Genomic DNA, 7,500 nt, shown 5'->3' on the forward strand with positions numbered 1-7,500 from the left:
AGTGGAGCAAACTCAACACTGATTCAACACCATAGAAATGTGAAAGTTATGAACTTTCTCATAAGTGCACACATATTTATCCCTAGCTGGAACTCAACAGCATATGGAACGCAGCCAATTAATGGAAACTGTACCCAAAGGAGACAAACTCCCCTGCACACCTCTCTCTCTCTCTCTCTCCCTCTCTCTCTCTCTCTCTCTTTCTCTCTCTGTCTGTGGGGAATAGTGCTATATAAGGACGTGAGGAGTTGAAACATGCGTTAACAGTTTCTCAGTCCTTGGCCTGCTTTTCCTCTTTTTCTCCAAGGGTTTGTTCACGCAGCTCAACCCACTGCACCAGACTAAGCTGAGCTATTCGGGGTCCTGTCTCCCAGCAGTCACCTTGATGTCTTGCGGTCTGGTTGTGGCGAACATTTGCGATGCAAAAACACGTCTTGGTGCTAAGGTGGCAATTCACCCTATGTCTGCTGAGTGTAGCGGCATGGTGAGCGAGGAGCTGTGTTTGGAGGCTCTGTGTGAACAGACATTATCTGGGTCAGTGCTGTTTGGGTATGTAGATGGGGACTATGGTGTGTAGAGGATATAGCCAGTGCCGAAGCCTTTGTGATTTCGTGTCATTTATTCTAACACAAAAGAGAGGAGATGAGGAAGAAGGAGAGGGACCAGGGATAGAGTTTATGAGGGACATGTGAGGGAGAGGAGATAAAGGAGAATAAAGGGAAAAAATGAGGGAAAAGGTGGCTGTCATTATCAAAATAAATGAAAAGTGAAGTCAGACAGATGGACAAGTCAAGTAGCAGAGAGACACGCGCTCCCACAGGCAGGTAGTACAGAAGACTGGTTTTTACTCGGCCCATATATCCGTTTGTCTTTTAAGAACATCTGGCCAGTAATAATACCCTGCTGCCTGACACTTCAACAGCTTAATGCCCTAATGCCTGCAGCAGTGTGCATACACACATGCGTACACACACACACACACACACACACACACACGGACTGTATACACACAAAAATCTCTTGACTTGCTGTCTAAATCCTTCTGTTAGCAGCCCACTCCCTTCCAACCCACACCTTCATGCTCTCAAGCTCCCTGAGCTGCCACTAAGAGAAGAGCAAAGAAATGAGGAAACTGTGTGTGTGTGTGTGTGTGTGTGTGTGTGTGTGTGTGTGTGTGTGTGTGTGTGTGTGTGTGAGAGAGAGAACATAGTACATGCAGGAAGGAGCCCTTGACCTTCAAAAGTCTGTATGTGATCAACATAAAAATGCTCACTTTACCGACTGCCTCAACAGTTCACATCACACACACACACACACACACACACACACACACACACACACACACACACTTCTTCTGTAAGGACAGAGCCAGAGATCGGGCTCGTGTTGGAGAGGCAATAAAGAAAGGCAGGTTCCCTACTGAGCTTTCGACACACACACGTCCACACAGATGCACACGCACACACACACACACACACAGCCCTCTGTAAATGAGCTCAATCTCTTTCACAGGTGTGAAGATTAGCCTTTTCCTACATCTGTTCCCTGCTCAAGCCTTTCATTATGAACACAGGCAGCAATCCTCTTATGAGATATAAAGTGTAAAAATCTATTGTGCGTGTGTGTTTGGGAGTGTGTGTGTGTGTGTGTGTGTGTGTGTGTGTGTGTGTGTGTGTGTGTGTGTGTGTGTGTGTGTGTGTGTGTGTGTGTGTGTGTGTGTGTGCGCGCGCGCGCGCGCGCGCCTGTAGCCTTTTTACGTGTGCGTGCTTCTGCATGGTCATAGTCCTCCTTTCATTACATGCACATGAGTGCATATCTTGATGGAGCCCTTGCAGCACATGTATCATATAACTTTCACGTTGTCTGTGCAGAACGTAAGTTTCCTAGCAGACAACAAACAAAGGCTCTTACTGTAAATCCTTTCCTGCTGCTCTGTGGTCAGAGCCAGGTCTGATCGACTGAGCAGCAGGCCTTTGATCGCTGCTCGTCGCTGGGCAGACAGAAAGCCGAGTTCCCCTTTCGCAGGTTGAGCAATGTTTTCAAAGAATGTCAAATAGAGTTTTTTCTTCTTCTCCTGAGAATGACATTGAACAGGACTTAGTTATCCCTCCTAAACGTTATGATCTCATAGTTGTGGTCAAATGGGGTTTTCGAGTGTGTAAGGGGCTAAAGCAGTGTGATGTTTTCCTGGCTTTAAGGGTTACATGGCTATGCCTTAAAGGAATAGTTCAACAGTGGAGCTATTTCGTAGTGAAAAACAGTTTATTCATCTCTCTGAATGGTGGAAGTTTCCAGACACAGTTGTTGAGCACAGATTTTGGTTTTGATCTCTCTACAGTCACAGTGATGCCAAACCTGGCAACCTAACTATGACAAGACTTCAGAAAGTTAAATAATAGTAAAATATTCCAACACATAACTCTGTAACTCTGAATTGGGCTTTTTTTTTTTAAACTTGATTTTTGCACAAATTATGAGATAGTTAACGAGCTTTAGAGCTGCTGCTAGGCTGAATTTGTTACCTGTTGTTACCTAATTTAAGAGTCACAAACATGCATCCATTTCAGCTGATTTGTTTTCCCTTTTAACAAATAAAAAACCTGGAACTCTTGAGTCTAACGTGAGGTCAGACGCTGCACTGATGCCCTGTTCTATACACATTTCCTATTGTTTCTAAGAACTGACATTCTCTCAATAATGGGACTCAATATCAAAATGAAATGGCCCCAACAAAGCCTATTTGAGAAAATGCTGAACTGCTCCTTTAATGCACTGATATGAGAAGAAGAAGAAACAAATACTGCATTTTCTTTAAAATATTATTTCAAGTCATGTAGCTGTCCACAAACCCATTTAGTCAGCCTCCACAGGCTTCCAACTAAACACATAGTTGACAAGACAATTCACACTGGATCAGATGCACATTGGATTTGTTCCTCGCTGATTTACACTTTGGTTTCTGTCCAATTTGAGAAGTGAAAAGAACAGCAGGAGGGCTAAGTGGAATCAGTATACAAGCGTGGTGTGACTTTGAAAAGTTCCTCTCGTAAACTTGCTTCATATTGGCAGCATCAAACAGACAAACCAATGGGAAGAAAGGGGAAGAAGCGGACCGTTAGACAGATATAGCCGGTGGACAGACAGACATGTCATGCTGACCTATATTACTTTTGCCCGCTAAGAAAGAGAGAGAGGAGACGAGAGCAAGAGAACTTGTGTCGAGGTGACAGGTGTCTGTCCTTCTCCACTCCGTCTCCTCCATCTCTCAGGCATCTGAGGCAGTAATTGGTGCTGTCAGACACACAGAGAAGGACAGAACACGCACACACACAAACACACACCTAGTCACAGCTGCACACAGGCACACACACACACTCCTGCCCTTCAGCATGTACCCCTAGGGCTTAAGGCAGGAGAGGTTTGAGAGGAGAATTCACTACATTCGCTACCAGCTGTGAGGCAGAGAGCAGAGGAGAGCGAGGGAGTATGAGGTGGAAATGGAGGGGGTAAAGGAAACAGTGGCAGACAGAAACAGAGAGAGAGAAAGGAAAGCAAAAGAGAGGGGATGAGGCGGGGGGGCTTTAGCTGCACAGACAGAGAGAGGCCTCTGCATGGGGTAGACAGAGATGGAGGAGAACTGACGAGGCTGCGCAAATGTATGTGACAGAGAGGCAGGGAGAGAGAGAGAAAGTATGTGTTTGAATAAGAGTGAGAGAGATTATGTAACATCGGCGGTGACAAAGCAGATGAGCGTGATTTCATGTGATTGAGCGGCAAAGCTTTGGCCACCGGAGCAGCAGTGCACGCCGCACACACAGAAAACCGAAGGTGAGTGAAATCAAACCAAGCCAAAGCCACTCATGTATTGTTCTACTCACAAGGCTGTGTAGCAAACGTGTGAGGGAGCTTATTCCTCTGTGCCATAGAGCTCCTCTGTTGGCCAAAAACATTTGAAAACACATACATGAGTCATGCCATTGTTGGGCTGGTTGCTATTTTTCCTCAGTGTGAGCACAGCTTTAAGCCACTGCCACATACACCACCCTGCTGCGTTAAACACTCCCTCGAGCACCAGATGTGTATTAATCCGCTGCTAAAAATAGTCCCTCAACAAAAAACTGAAGTGCCCAGCTCTTTCAGTCAATAACTATAACATTATTTTTCAGATGTAATAGTTCACTTATGTTTTCCTTGAATCAAATTGATACGTAATTACACGTCTGAGGTGGTGCCGAGATAAAGCATGCAATTTGGTAATGGTGCATAAAAAATAGAGATGCTGTTCCTGGGCTACAATTACAATTAGCTCATTCCAATTATTTCCAATTGTAACCTGAAGAATCCCTTTTTGCGCAGCAGGTCAGCTGAACATGCCTAAATGCTCAATTTGTCTCTCTGTGGAACTGTGAGTCACAGACAGGCTCGAGCTTCACAACACAAGACTTGTTACTCTGAGGAAATATGTCGTCGCAAATAATACGAAAGTTACAGGACGCGTTAAATAAATCACCTAACCTTTTCAGAAAAACCTTTTGAAAAGGTTAAATAAGTTGTTTTTCCAGAGTTGTTTCCAGACTGTCCTCAGTTGTAGTGAATGACTGAAAGCCACAGACAAGTTAGGGAAGTCAGAAAATGAACTGTGACTGGTTAATTGGTTTTTAATGAGATTTGTTTAATGAGACTGTTTGATTTGTTGCCAATAAGAAAGATGTGCAGCCTTATCCTTATCATAGCCTTAATAAAATACCAATATATCATTCATTATGATATCTTTTTATGACATCACTGTCAAGAGGAACAGCAGCCTCCATCACAACAACAACTTACTGGTGCTTGTGTTTCAAAATGTATTCCCCATTTCACATTATTTCATACTCAGTTACTACTTGCTCTGGTTGTACTCGAACAATCTCTGTGTGAGCAACATCCCTCTTAATCATAAAACAATTCACTGGATTTAATCTAATCCGGCATCCAACATTAACAACATCAAAACATACACAGACATTTAAACACGCTTTGCGCCTCACTTTAGGGAATAAGAGCTGAGCATGGGGTGGGAAAATAGAAAAAGAGAAAGATGAACCCGTGATCTATAAATGTTTAACGAGTGCAGACAGAGGAGATGAGGGCTGCGAGGAGGAAGAGGAGGAGGGGGACAGAAAGAAAAATGGTGAGGTGAAAAAGGAAGACAGCATCTGAAAGGATGGGTGAGGAGCAGAATGAGCGGAGAGAGAGGTGGAGAACAGTCCCATTACAGAAGCAGACACCAGAGCAAGGTTAGAAAATAGCAGAGAGGAGGGGAGAGAGCCAGAGATTGAGGGAAAAAGGCTGTAATTGGAGGTGTCTGGTGTTTGTCTAACACAGAGAGGCTAGTAATGATTCCATTAGCGCCTCACACCGAGAGAGAGAGACAGAGACAGAGAGAGAGAGACAGACAGGGAGGGAGAGAAAGAGAGAGAGTCAGAGGGAGAAGGAGAGTGACACAGAGGCAAAAAGAGGAGGCTAGAGTGGCCGAAATACTACGAGAAGATTCACACAGAACCTCAGAAAACAATGAGCATCTGAACAGACAAATTGTACAAAAAAAAAAAGAAAACCACGCACGAAAAGAACAAGAGAAAGGGAATTCATGGTGTCCATTAAAAGGCTTGTTCACCTGCACGATGAAGATAATTACAATTGCCCCTCCAGTCCTTTCCCCAGCTCCCTCTCCCCCACCTCACCCCTTCATCTCTTTTTGTGACAGTGAGCGAGCGAGAGAGGGTGATTTAAATGCATTAGCGGAGTGTGTTTTCCCTATGGAAGACCTGCAGACTGTGTCAGGGCAGGAACCTTTTGTTTGGAGCGCTGAGAGGACTCTTTAAAAGCCTGGCCCTTGTTCTCTCAGGGACACATTAAAGCACAACGCACTGGGTTGTTGTACGTCTCTGTGTCCTCTCATGTCTTTGTTAAAAGCAGGCTGATTACGGATGCAGTTACATTAGTTGGCTAAGTGAAATTTTGATGAGGGAAGGGAACGGTATCGGCGTAGCGGCACGTGCAGGCAAAACAGCACAGGCACCGGTGTCATTTTGACAAAAGAGAGCTGATTTCCAGGGCGTGAATTTGGCATAATTTCACAGCCAACAAACAAATATGAGCTACGTTAGGCCGACATTCGTGGGACAGCATATTCTCCCGCTGTATGAGGAGGAAATTTCATTGCTATGCAAATCCTTCCCACGATCCCACAAAAATGTTTTTCCTAATACTGAGTAGGTGGCGCAGACAGCCCTGCGGCGCAGAAGCTTCAATTCACCACGAAGGAATTAAAATCTTTTGGAAAATGTTAGTTGATTGTTTCCAGAATAATTGCTACACCAGAAAATATGCCTTGAAATTAATTGAAACCAAAACCTGGCTTTCCTTCCTGTGTTGCAGATACTAGACACCTGTTTTGCCGTCGCGCACGCACACGCACACACAGACACACACAAGAGCACATGCGTCCACATCTGTAGTGACTATAACTTATCAGACGAGGGACACATATATTTCCTGACCTCTGACCTCAGACTGTCAATAGGAGTCCATCATTACCTCAGCACACAACTACAGCACACATGCACTAGGACACATACACACAGGCATGCTGTTACTGAGTTAGAGCCGCCTTCTTAAAGAAGCTTACATTGCTCTATATATTCTCTCTGGAGCGATAAGACTCAGGGAGCAGACTGATGAGGTCATGGAGATCACTGAGGTCAACTGCTTTGCTGTGTCAGACTGACTTTAACTAAAGTTTCAATACAGGGAATGTGACATAGGCGTACGCGCTGTAGGTAGTGAAATCATTTGAGAGCCTGTCACTGAGATCACCTGTCAAATAACCGCGGCGTGTCATTTTACAAGACAGACGTGCTCAACAGTCGGCGTTTCGTGATTGAGATGCAGCCAGAGTTCTGCCACAATCTGTGCACGTTAGCAGCCTGCAAACTGCAGAGTGCGGCTTCTGTTCTTATTCACTTGTCTCTAAGGCCCAACTGCCAAGTTTTCTGGGCGTCTTGGCTGCCGCTTCTCCAAAACAACTGAAATTGCATTATGTGCACCGATTTCCAAGTTGCAGTGATGAATATCTACGATTCCATTTTCTTTTTGGGAGAGGAAGTGAGCCCGTGGGGACAGGTGACGGTGTGAGCGTAATGCAGCTCGTGCACCGAAACACACACAAGCGCGCACGTACTGCACACACCATCTGTGGAGTTTTACGATTCAATAATCTGCTTCCTGAGGCATACCTACAATGCAAACACACATCAATAAGCATTTTCTCACACACACTCACACCGCTCTCCTCTACTCAGCAGGGAAAATGAGATATTCAGCTCTGACAAACACACACACTCAAGAAAAAAAGAGAGAAGAAGACGAGATGCCTTCAAGCGACTCGTACCCTTTTCTCTGCAAGAACTGTCCTCACAGTATTGGGAACTGTATAAAAGTCATAACGCCCACGCA

The 7,500-nt window shown here is 44.9% G+C and overlaps 1 protein-coding gene across 2 annotated transcripts in view; it reads right to left on the minus strand.

Moving 5' to 3' along the window:
* Nucleotides 1-7,500, minus strand: part of LOC143329725 (ephrin type-A receptor 3-like) — an 83,784-nt gene that overhangs the window by 51,255 nt on the left and 25,029 nt on the right. The gene's annotated exons all lie outside the window — the stretch shown is intronic.

This window comes from Chaetodon auriga, chromosome 12 (assembly GCF_051107435.1).
Source record: "Chaetodon auriga isolate fChaAug3 chromosome 12, fChaAug3.hap1, whole genome shotgun sequence".
NCBI lineage: Eukaryota > Metazoa > Chordata > Actinopteri > Chaetodontiformes > Chaetodontidae > Chaetodon > Chaetodon auriga.